The sequence below is a fragment of the Bombina bombina genome, chromosome 10, assembly GCF_027579735.1.
Source record: "Bombina bombina isolate aBomBom1 chromosome 10, aBomBom1.pri, whole genome shotgun sequence".
Taxonomy (NCBI): Eukaryota; Metazoa; Chordata; class Amphibia; order Anura; family Bombinatoridae; genus Bombina; species Bombina bombina.
The window spans coordinates 201792533-201805906 of NC_069508.1; the positions used below are offsets into that span (position 1 = coordinate 201792533).

The window sequence follows — 13374 nt, forward strand, 5'->3', positions numbered from 1 at the left end:
AAAATCATGTTTTTCTTGAAGGATGCAGACTTCTTCCTGTACCACTGCTTGAAGAAGGTGTCTTCCAGAAACTGGCAGTAGGACTGGGAGTTGAGCTTGACTCCATCCTCAACCCGAAAAGGCCCCACAAGCTCATCTTTGATGATACCAGCCCAAACCAGTACTCCACCTCCACCTTGCTGGCGTCTGAGTCGGACTGGAGCTCTCTGCCCTTTACCAATCCAGCCACGGGCCCATCCATCTGGCCCATCAAGACTCACTCTCATTTCATCAGTCCATAAAACCTTAGAAAAATCAGTCTTGAGATATTTCTTGGCCCAGTCTTGACGTTTCAGCTTGTGTGTCTTGTTCAGTGGTGGTCGTCTTTCAGCCTTTCTTACCTTGGTCATGTCTCTGAGTATTGCACACCTTGTGCTTTTGGGCACTCCAGTGATGTTGCAGCTCTGAAATATGGCCAAACTGGTGGCAAGAGGCATCTTGGCAGCTGCACACTTGACTTTTCTCAGTTCATGGGCAGTTATTTTGCGCCTTGGTTTTTCCACACGCTTCTTGCGACCCTGTTGACTATTTTGAATGAAACGCTTGATTGTTCGATGATCACGCTTCAGAAGCTTTGCAATTTTAAGAGTGCTGCATCCCTCTGCAAGATATCTCACTATTTTTGACTTTTCTGAGCCTGTCAAGTCCTTCTTTTGACCCATTTTGCCAAGGGAAAGGAAGTTGCCTAATAATTATGCACACCTGATATAGGGTGTTGATGTCATTAGACCACACCCCTTCTCATTACAGAGATGCACATCACCTAATATGCTTAATTGGTAGTAGGCTTTCGAGCCTATACAGCTTGGAGTAAGACAACATGCATAAAGAGGATGATGTGGTCAAAATACTCATTTGCCTAATAATTCTGCACTCCCTGTAAATAAGCATATACATATATATTTACTGTGAACACACAGTTCCCCACAGACCACAATGTAAAGGCACTTTTCAGTGCCATTTTTTTTCTAACACCCCACTACCACCAAATTTACCCCCAAAATACTGCCTAGATGCTGCTATCTTTATTTTTAATAAAATACACAACACTGTATTTTGGGGTCATTTGGGGCACATTTATCAAAATAACCAGAGATCTAATCTCTGGTTAATTTTATAAGCGCTAACTGCTACAGAGAACTCCACTTGTAATCTAGTCCTTAGTGTTTGAAAAATACATATTGTAATTTATCTGGTGAAGTTCATTATACTGTATTCAGAAAAAAAACACTTTATCTGAGAGTGAATGAGTTAATTTGTTTTCTGTTGCCAATTGCTAAGTGTCCATCTTACACAGCTTGTTTGTTTTTCTGTCATAATTATAGGAAATCTTTGACCCCATCACGTGGGCAAATACGCATCAGGTAGCTTTTTAATCATGTTGTCTGAAGTCTAATAACAGCATGTAGACAATGTATTGCTTCTACAAAAGGGATGTATTCTTTCATTTGTTTTGCATGTGTATTAAATCGACAGTAAAGTCAAAATTAAACTTTCATGATTCAGAAAAAGCTTCCACTTTACTTATATTATCTAAATTATTTTGTTCTTTTGATGTCCTTTGTTAAAAAAAACCATACCTAGGTAGGCTTGGAAGCAGCAATGCACTTCTGGGAGCTAATAGCTGATTGGTAGCTGCACAAATATGCCTTTTGTCATTGACTCACCAGATGTATTCAGCTAACTATCAGTAGTGCACTGCTGCTCCTTCAACAAAGGATGCCAAGAGAATTAAAGGGATACTAAACCCAAATTTGGTTCAGAACCTGGGTTACGCTTGTTTATTGGTGGCAAGATTTAACCACCAATAAGCAAGCGCTATCAAGGGTTCTAAAAGTTCTTGTTCTGGCTGCTGTTAAGATTAGGTAGAAGGTTGCAGGCTGCTGTGAAAGCCTGGGCAGCTGCTTTCCCTTTCAATCAGTTTGCTCCATCACCGTAACACTTCCTGAATGAAATCTAGTCAGGAAAATGTAACAATCTTACTGTAACACTTCCTGAATGAAATCTAGTCAGGTAAATGTAACAATCTTACTGTAACACTTCCTGAATGAAATCTAGTCAGGTAAATGTAACAATCTTACTGTAACACTTCCTGAATGAAATCTAGTCAGGAAATTGTAACAATCTTACTGTAACACTTCCGAATGAAATCTAGTCAGGTAAATGTAACAATCTTACTGTAACACTTCCTGAATGAAATCTAGTCAGGAAAATGTAACAATCTTACTGTAACACTTCCTGAATGAAATCTAGTCAGGTAAATGTAACAATCTTACTGTAACACTTCCTGAATGAAATCTAGTCAGGTAAATGTAACAATCTTACTGTAACACTTCCTGAATGAAATCTAGTCAGGAAATTGTAACAATCTTACTGTAACACTTCCTGAATGAAATCTAGTCAGGTAAATGTAACAATCTTACTGTAACACTTCCTGAATGAAATCTAGTCAGGTAAATGTAACAATCTTACTGTAACACTTCCTGAATGAAATCTAGTCAGGAAATTGTAACAATCTTACTGTAACACTTCCGAATGAAATCTAGTCAGGTAAATGTAACAATCTTACTGTAACACTTCCTGAATGAAATCTAGTCAGGAAAATGTAACAATCTTACTGTAACACTTCCTGAATGAAATCTAGTCAGGTAAATGTAACAATCTTACTGTAACACTTCCTGAATGAAATCTAGTCAGGTAAATGTAACAATCTTACTGTAACACTTCCGAATGAAATCTAGTCAGGTAAATGTAACAATCTTACTGTAACACTTCCTGAATGAAATCTAGTCAGGAAAATGTAACAATCTTACTGTAACACTTCCGAATGAAATCTAGTCAGGTAAATGTAACAATCTTACTGTAACACTTCCGAATGAAATCTAGTCAGGTAAATGTAACAATCTTACTGTAACACTTCCGAATGAAATCTAGTCAGGTAAATGTAACAATCTTACTGTAACGCTGCCGAATGAAATCTAGTCAGGAAAATGTAACAATCTTACTGTAACACTTCCTGAATGAAATCTAGTCAGGAAAATGTAACAATCTTACTGTAACACTTCCTGAATTAAATCTAGTCAGGTAAATGTAACAATCTTACTGTAACACTTCCGAATGAAATCTAGTCAGGTAAATGTAACAATCTTACTGTAACACTTCCAAATGAAATCTAGTCAGGTAAATGTAACAATCTTACTGTAACACTTCCGAATGAAATCTAGTCAGGTAAATGTAACAATCTTACTGTAACACTTCCGAATGAAATCTAGTCAGGTAAATGTAACAATCTTACTGTAACGCTGCCGAATGAAATCTAGTCAGGAAAATGTAACAATCTTACTGTAACACTTCCTGAATGAAATCTAGTCAGGTAAATGTAAGAATCTTACTGTAACACTTCCTGAATGAAATCTAGTCAGGTAAATGTAACAATCTTACTGTAACACTTCCTGAATGAAATCTAGTCAGGTAAATGTAACAATCTTACTGTAACACTTCCTGAATGAAATCTAGTCAGGTAAATGTAACAATCTTACTGTAAAACTTCCTGAATGAAATCTAGTCAGGAAAATGTAACAATCTTACTGTAACACTTCCGAGTGAAATCTAGTCAGGTAAATGTAACAATCTTACTGTAACACTTCCGAATGAAATCTAGTCAGGTAAATGTAACAATCTTACTGTAACACTTCCGAGTGAAATCTAGTCAGGTAAATGTAACAATCTTACTGTAACACTTCCGAATGAAATCTAGTCAGGAAAATGTAACAATCTTACTGTAACACTTCCTGAATGAAATCTAGTCAGGAAAATGTAACAATCTTACTGTAACACTTCCTGAATGAAATCTAGTCAGGAAAATGTAACAATCTTACTGTAACACTTCCGAATGAAATCTAGTCAGGTAAATGTAACAATCTTACTGTAAAACTTCCTGAATGAAATCTAGTCAGGAAAATGTAACAATCTTACTGTAACACTTCCTGAATGAAATCTAGTCAGGAAAATGTAACAATCTTACTGTAACACTTCCGAATGAAATCTAGTCAGGTAAATGTAACAATCTTACTGTAACACTTCCTGAATGAAATCTAGTCAGGAAAATGTAACAATCTTACTGTAACACTTCCTGAATGAAATCTAGTCAGGTAAATGTAACAATCTTACTGTAACACTTCCTGAATGAAATCTAGTCAGGAAAATGTAACAATCTTACTGTAACACTTCCTGAATGAAATCTAGTCAGGTAAATGTAACAATCTTACTGTAACACTTCCTGAATGAAATCTAGTCAGGAAAATGTAACAATCTTACTGTAACACTTCCGAATGAAATCTAGTCAGGTAAATGTAAGAATCTTACTGTAACACTTCCTGAATGAAATCTAGTCAGGAAAATGTAACAATCTTACTGTAACACTTCCTGAATGAAATCTAGTCAGGTAAATGTAGCAATCTTACTGTAACGCTGCCGAATGAAATCTAGTCAGGTAAATGTAACAATCTTACTGTAACACTTCCGAATGAAATCTAGTCAGGTAAATGTAACAATCTTACTGTAACACTTCCTGAATGAAATCTAGTCAGGTAAATGTAACAATCTTACTGTAAAACTTCCTGAATGAAATCTAGTCAGGAAAATGTAACAATCTTACTGTAACACTTCCTGAATGAAATCTAGTCAGGTAAATGTAACAATCTTACTGTAAAACTTCCTGAATGAAATCTAGTCAGGAAAATGTAACAATCTTACTGTAACACTTCCGAATGAAATCTAGTCAGGTAAATGTAACAATCTTACTGTAACACTTCCTGAATGAAATCTAGTCAGGTAAATGTAACAATCTTACTGTAACACTTCCTGAATGAAATCTAGTCAGGTAAATGTAACAATCTGAGTGTAAAAAACAATCTTCATAAGACAACTTGTTATGTTGACAAAACAAGTTAAAAAATATTAAAAGTGCATGACGTCTCTGGGCTTCTGTAACAAACAAATACGTGCAACGAACAAATTAGTTTATTCATTCATGTGGTTAAATGTGTTGCACTAAAGACAGGAAATGCTTTAAATTTAATTTTACACTATTCCAGAATAATTCATCAGTGACCTTATCACTTGATTGATTTCTGTTTCAGCCAATAACATTATAATCTTTACTTTTGTTTTTGAAAATTTTTTGTGTGTGGTTGCTCTCTTGTAGCAGTAGCATTAGCTACTAATTTAACCTTATTTAAAGGGATCTTACACAGTTTTGTTGTTGCAATAAAAAAACACTACGCAGTGAGTTGTACTTAAAGGAACATGAAACCCGATTGTTTTCTTTCACTATTCAGATAGAGAATACAATTTTAAACAATTTTCAAATTTACTGCTCTTATCTAATTTGTTTTCATTCTCTTGGTATCATTTGTTGAAGGAGCAGCAATGCACTAATGGTTTCTAACTGAACTCCTGGGTGAGCCAATCACAATCAATATATATATGCAGCTACCTATCAACAGCTGGAACCTAGGTTCTCTGCTGCTCTTGAGCTTGCCTAGATAAACCGTTCAGCAAAGTATAACAAGAGAAGGAAGCAAATTAAATAATAGAAGTAAATTAGAAAGTTGTTTAAAATTGTATTCTCTATCTGAATCATGAAAGATATTTTTTGGGTTTCATTTCCCTTTAAAAAAAATCATTGCAGTATGTATTTCTCAGTTACACATCAACAATCATGATAAGCAAATCATTATTTGCAGTAGTAAACCAAGTTTAATCAGTCCTAACCACCTTAAGAGAATACAAGAGTGAAGGCTACCCCAGTCTGCACATGTGCAAACAGAGTGTGTGCTATATCTGAATACTAGTTTGTGATTGGTTAGCAGGGGTTGTTTTGTTCTGGGGGACAGGGAAATCTGTGAAATTAATAAACATAAAACAATATACTCATTTGACAAAATAAAACTACAGGTTTTATTTGCAAATTATTGTTATATATGAAGGTTTATAATCATGCAGTTTACAATTTGTGTTTAGTATCCCTTTAATAGCATAAATCTTTTAGAGTAACTTAATCTGGTTTACTATTCAAATAATGCTAGAGAAACAGTAAGTCTGTTTTGCTCATGCTTAGTAGAGGCAGTATGCAACTTAAGTGGGCGTTCAAGCCAAAATTAGAATCCACATGGTTGGATTTTAGTTTTAAATAGAAGTATTTTTGTAATTTACATGTATTAGCAAAAATGCTTTTAATAAAAACTGTAGCTAATCAAGTGTATTTAAAGGGCCATGATACCCAAATGTTGAAACACTTGAAAGTGATGCAGCATAGCTGACTAGAAAATATCATTTGAACATCTCTATGTAAAAAAAAAAAGAAGATATTTTACCTCAAAATGTCCTAAGTATTCACACCCCATTGTAAAGGACTTTAAGCAGCAAATCAGTATGTCTTTCCCGGGACCAGCAAGGGAGCGAGTCTCATGCACACTCATGTTATTTCCCTATTCAGTTTAAGGAAGTTTACTATGAAATCTCATGAGAGTTAAGTCAAATCTCATGAGATCATAGTAAAAGAGTTCATGACCTCCGCACTGTTGATGCTGATTGGCTGCTGTTCATGTCTAAAAATTTTTTATCCTGCAGCTAAACAGCAGCTGAAGTATAACTTTTTACACAGAACTTTGGTGAGCTGAGGAAATTGTGAGGTAAAATATCTTCCTTTTTTACATAGAGATGTTCAGGTGATAATTTACAGTTATACTGCATCAGTTTCAGGTGATTTAGCATATGAGTATTATGTCCCTTTAAGTATGCGCCGTTCACCAGCATTTTAAACACAGCCCTTGCTTAGAGAGCTTAAAGTGCTTTTACCATCTGGTAATGAGTCGGTTTGTTAATTGCTTGCATGATACAAGCCCCACTGGTGCTCTGAGCAGCTGTAGTATTTAAAATGCTGGTGCAGTGGGGATATCTAACTATGCTTCACATGCACATGTAGAGAAAAATGCTAACACTAAAACAGCTATAGCCCTTTAATTTTAAAATATATGTGCTCTCTTGTCTCTCCAAGGGCAGGGTTACAATGAGAAGTTCTAAGTGCTCATTTTGGAAGAAAACAAGTAAGTTGTTTGCTGTTTTGTGCACAATCAGTAACTTATTTGTTTTTACTATATGAGCGCTGTTTAATATCATTTTAGGTTTAAGCTGTTGTCCAGTTGATCCTCTTCTGTACTAAAGACGTTCCTCATACAATATAGCCAACAGATTTCCGTTAATTTTTATTTTTAACGCTTTGAAATGAAATAAGATGCTTTTTGGGCTGTTCTATACCAGCGTTGGCGAATTTATGGCCCATGTACCACAGCCTGCGCACAGAAGCCTCTGAGGTGGGATATGAGCCTAGCTTCAGAAAAGCTGGGTGAAGTCTCTGAAAAGGCAGAGTAAGCCCAGAGCGCTGACGAATCAGTTCTTTTTATATATAACCATCATCTAGAGCTGTTAAATGTCACCCAGTTGCTAGCATTGGGACTCCCTACACTACATGATGTCCCTGATATATATATCTACAATAGACTGGTGAAGAACAAGTGAACGGCTGACATTTTGCTTCTGTGCCGCTCATTAGCTTTTGCCCTTCTCCTCTACACACACAGGGCTAGATTACAAGTGGCGTGCTATTGTTAGTGCAGGTCGTAATTAGCAATATTGCGCCCGCGCTAACTTGCGCACAAATTAACTGTTATTATTATAAGTTATTTGTAGAGCCCCAGCAGGTTCCCGCAACGCTAAAGACATGGGTCAAAATATGCAAGGTGACAATTATAGGAGACAAAGGGATAGAGGACTCTGCCAAGAGTTTCACTATTGTAAATCAACTCTCATGAAGGTGATCTACAAAGCAGCTAGGCTCGTAGGCTACATGCTAAGGAGGTTCAGGGGATAGCTAAAAGGAGGAGAGGAACTAAGATAGGAAAATGTTTGTGCATATTATAAGCATCCTTGAACAGTAGAGTCTTTAAAGGGACAGTATACACTCATTTTCATATAACTGCATGTAATAGACATTACTATAGAATAAGATGCACAGATACTGATATAAAAATCCAGTATAAAGCTGTTTTAAAACTTACTTAGAAGCTCTCAGTTTAGCTCTGTTGAAAAGGCAGCTGGAAAGCCCACTGCAAGTGGGAAATAAGACACTCCCCCCTCCCCCTTCTTTTGCATATGAAAAGACCCTTTACACAAACAGGAGCAAGCTGGAGTAGGTATACGTCGGTATTCTCCTAAAACTTTGGGGCTTGGTTAGGAGTATGAAAATCAGAGCAATGTTATTTAAAAATAAGCAAAAACTATACAGTTTTAAAGATTTTTTATGGGCTATATAAATAGATCATCTACAAAACATCTATGCAAAGAAAAAATGAGTGTATAATGTCCCTTTAAGGAGCTCTTGCAAGTTTGAAAACTAGGGGTGAGTCGTGTAGGGCGAGGCAGAGAGTTCCACAAAAAAGGGGCCAGTCTGGAGAAGTCTTGCTTAATAAATTGACCCCTAGGTTGGTGATATATGGTGGAGCAGGGTTATTCAGAGCTTTAAAGAGTCAAGATCAAGATGTGTTGGCTGAAGCGCAAGCTAAATAGGATTGCGTCGGGTTTGTGCGAGTGCTGACCTAGCGTAAACAAACCACAAAATAAATACATTAAAATAAAAGTATTACACTAATATATACACACTATCTGAAAAAAAATATTTATATAAATATTATTATTTCTTTTACAAGGGTTAAAAAGGTATATGGGTATATGACAAGGTATTTGAATGAAAAGAGCTATATTATATGTAGGTTTGTATGTATGTATGCCTGGGTGTATATATATATATATATATATATATATATATACACACACACACACATACATATATACATATATATATTAAAATGTGTGTATGGGGGCATGTATATATGTATGTGTGTGTGTATATATGCATGTGTATTTATACATATAATCATATATATCTTGTGAACTGCTTGTGCAATGCCACCCCCTGCAAATTCGCGGCCTCAGATCTCTGTTTCTGGCGAGCCTGAAGGCTCGCGCGGAAACATGTGGATCAGGGGTCATTCGGCCATTGATAATTCGGCCCCTATATCTTAAAACACAGGATAGCTAAAAAGACAGAAAGTGTTACAGACGTCTGAGTACAGGGGGAGGAGGGGGTGTCGTAAAAATCCTGAGGGGGGTTTAGGAGACAGAGGCAGACAATGTCTAGTGAAGAATAATAGACAGGAAATAAATGGTTATACACAGAGCATATACCGACATAAAGTTATATATCAACATAGAATCAATATGTATAAAGATGTAAAATTAGGTACACAGGGGAATATGACAGTCAAAAAAGGAGAAAGGAAAGAAATAAAAGGGGATAATAATAATGACAAAAGTGTAGACATAGGGGCATATTTATCAGTGTGCGAGCGGACATTATATGATGTAGCGTATCATGTCCGCCGCACTTCGATAAATGCCGACAGCATATGCTGTCAGCAGTTATCATTGCACAAGCAGCTCTTGTGAACTGCTGGCACAATGCCGCCTCTGCAGATTCGCAACCAATCGGCCGCTAGCAGGGGGTGTCAATTAACCCGATCGTAGCAGAGCAGGCGGACAAGTTATGGAGCAGCGGTCTTTAGACTTCTGTTTCCGGCGAGCCTGAAGGGGAGCTTGATATGCCCCATAGGCTTACCTGTGTACCCATGCATGGAGAGTGTTAAATATATCAAATGTAATTGACTACAGTATATGAAAGTACATTACAAAAATGTTTGATAATGGGTTAAAGGGTTTGTAAACGCCAATAATGTTATTGTTTAAAAAGATAGATAATCCCTTATTTACCATTCCCCAGTTTTGCAAAACCAACACTGTTAGAGAAATATACTTTTTACCTTTGTATCTAAGCTTCTGCTGACTGCCTCCTTATCTCAGATCTTTTGACAGACTTGCATTTCAGGCAATTAGTGCTGACTCTTAAATAACTTCACGTGCATGAGCACAGTGATATCTATATGAAACACATGAACTAACGCCCTCTAGCTGTGAAAAACTGTTAAAATGCATTTAAATTAGAGGCGGCCTTCAAGGGCTTAGAAATTAGCATATGAGCCTACCTAGTATTAGCCTTCAACTAAGAATAACAAGTGAACAAAGCAAATTTCATGATAAAAGTAAATTACAAAGTTGTTTAGGTTGGCTATCCCTTTGAGCTATCAGTTTAAGATTATATTGAATCAAACATCAATTCAAATTTTAAAATCATTGTGTAAAATATTGCACTCTGTGTCCTAATGTCAGCATCAATGTTTATCTTTAATACTAATTTCACATATACATATGTTCAAAGTATAATACACAATGTAACAAATGGCACAAGTTCTGATGAGTGATCAATGACACAAGTATCGAGCAATTTGATTTGTTAGTGCTAGTTTAAAATGTATACTGTATTTGAATCAGATTGGCTGATGTCAGAAATCATGTGATTATGCATATTCCAATCAAAAGTGGTTGAAAAATTCACTAATGTGTGGGTTGTTTATGAGTTTGCGTCATAATTGGTGCGAAAAGTGTTGCATCAAAATTGGTGCGAAGTGGAGAGTGTGACTTGTATTACATGGCTTAAACATGGTGCACATAGATTTTTACAAAAAATAAAAAGGAAGTTAGCTATATTATGTTGTGTATTTATTTCATTTTTATCTCTATATCTATTAGTGCAACAAGTTTGGGGCAAAACTTTGCAACAAATTTGGAGAAATAATATTGTCCCCTTGCTTTGTAATGAGAGACACATTTGTAACATAATCCATAAGTAGTAATGTATTTTACATTTTTATCCCTATATCTACTAGTGCACCAAATGTGTAGCAATAATATTTTTGATTTAGAAAGGGTATACAATTTTAATAAAGTTTCTAATTTACTTTTATTATGTAATATACTTCATTCTCTTGCAGCATCAAACATAAGCTTTCTGTGTTTTCAGACTCCCATTGATTTCTATGGCATCCGCGACATCAAGGGTGGCGGATTGAAAACTAGGTACGTTGCGTCAGAATACACGCGAGCGTACCTGTTAAATGTTTGATACATTTGGAAAAGGGTCAAATAGAGTCTAATCTGAATTCAAAACATCTGTAATGACGCAAGCATCGGTCTGCGTCGGATTGAGATCACGGGAGCGTATATTATGTCACAAATTTCAACATTTGCCGATCTTGACGCTTTGATAACTACGGCGGATCAATCTAGCGACAAATACAACGCGGGATTCAAGCGTATTTTTAGTTGACGCTTTGATAAATGTGCCCTATAGCATCCAATTGTAAACAATCTCTCTCTCAACCAGAGTCATTGACATACCATTCTCTTATTCAATTGGTTGCATGAGATTGGTGGGCGGCATTGCATTAATGGATACTCGTGGAATTTAAATATGGAGAATGAATCTGCCTCACAATTTGTAATCTCAGACAGTTTCAGTATGTGTGAACTTTGTCCATCTTATTAAAGATAAATCTGGCCCTTAATATCCTTGTAAAGGGAACTGCAGATGTAAGTTAGCATTTTTAACAAAAATAAGGGCTCAAAGATATGAGGTCTCAGGTGTTAGAAAGAACATGTATTTGAAGACATTTATACACATAAATACATGTACACATATATAGACCTATTTTAGTGCATTGGAACCCTTTGCAGTTATGCAATATTCATATTTAATGAAGGTTTTAACTATGTATTTACTGTATATACCTAGATATAATCATGCATATGTATGTGTATATATACATATTTTTATGCAAAAAACATCAGATATATTTAGAAATATATATATATACTGTACATATATTTATAATTAAATAAAGCATATTCTGCTCTGTGAAGAACACTGGAATGTGAAATATTCATATTTACATGTCTGGTTAGCGCACTTGAGAATATGCGACTGGGCTTGCGCACGATTAGGGTGGTAGGTTTTTTAAAAACTTTTTTTGCTCCATTGACTTCAGTGGGGGAATACGTTATTGCACGCAATATTAATTCTGCCTTTTACACACATTGGGTTAGCGCACAGGCGAAAACCGTTTACTTTTAACTTGTAATACAATCGCAACCCGTCACACTTGCTTTTAGCGCAGTTAACTCTCAAACTGGAGCGTTAAATAACTCTCCACTCTGGCCCAATTTATATATATTTAATGCACTGACATGAATGTATTACTTCCATGTCTGTTTTACACTAACTGAACCTGCTGGCAGTTTATTTTGTAGGTATTCAGATTCTGTACACTATTCTATGAGGTTATGCAACAGTTTAATGCTATTAATGAACTGTTTTCAGACTTACAAATCCTACAATGTAATCAGATCTCTTGGTATTTGATTGTAATCTTAGCAAGGTCATAAAGGGGAATATAGATCATGGAATCTAATTAGCAGGCATTCAGCAAATACAGTCATGGCCAAAAATATTGACACCCCTGCATTTCTGTCAGATAATGCACCACTTTTCCCAGAAAATTGTTGCAATTACAAATGTTTAGGCATTCTCATGTTTATTTCTTTTTTTTTTGTGTCGGTATGACACAAAAAAGTGGAGAAAAAGACAAATCTGACACATTCCACGCAAAACTCCAAAAATGAACTGGACAAAATTATTGGCACCCTCAATTTTATATTTGGTAGCACACCCCTTGGAAAAAATAACTGAAATCAATTGCTTCCTGTAACCATCAATGAGTTTCTTACATCTCTCTACGGGAATTTTTGACCACTCTTCTTTCACCAACTGCTCCAGGTCTCTCAGATTGGAAGGGTTCCTTTTCCAAACTTCTGTTTTGAGATCTCTCCACCGGTGCTCTATGGGATTGAGATCTGCACTCATTGCTGGCCAGTTCAGTACTCTCCAGCACTTTGTATTAAACCATTTCTGGGTGCTTTGGGTCATTGTCCTGCTGTAAGGCCCATGATCTCTCACAGAGACCCAACTTTCTGATACTGGTCCCTTCTTTGCAAAACAGAATTCTTTGGTAGTCTTCAGATTTCATAATGCCATGCACACAGTCAAGACATCCAGTGCCTGAAGCAGCAAAGCAACCCCAAAACATCAGTGAACATCCACAATGTTTGACTATAGGGACTATATTATTTTATTTAAAAGCCTCATTTCTTTTTCTGAAAACAGTAGAATGATGGGCTTTACCTCAAAGCTGTAATTTTGTTTAGTCTGTCCACCGCACAATCTCCCAAAAGGATTTTGGCTTCCTCAGGTAAGTTTTGGCAAAC

The 13374-nt window shown here is 36.1% G+C and overlaps 1 protein-coding gene across 2 annotated transcripts in view; it reads left to right on the forward strand.

Annotated features, from left to right (window-relative positions):
* The window catches only part of HOOK1 (hook microtubule tethering protein 1), a 174055-nt gene that overhangs the window by 28200 nt on the left and 132481 nt on the right, over positions 1 to 13374 (forward strand). The window contains exon 1 of one of the 2 annotated variants that reach the window (XM_053693630.1): positions 11093 to 11130. The exons of the other annotated variant lie outside the window; for it this stretch is intronic. The gene's annotated coding sequence lies outside the window, so the exon portion shown is untranslated. Of the gene's footprint in view, positions 1 to 11092; positions 11131 to 13374 lie in introns of those variants that run through there. 2 annotated transcript variants of the gene reach the window in all.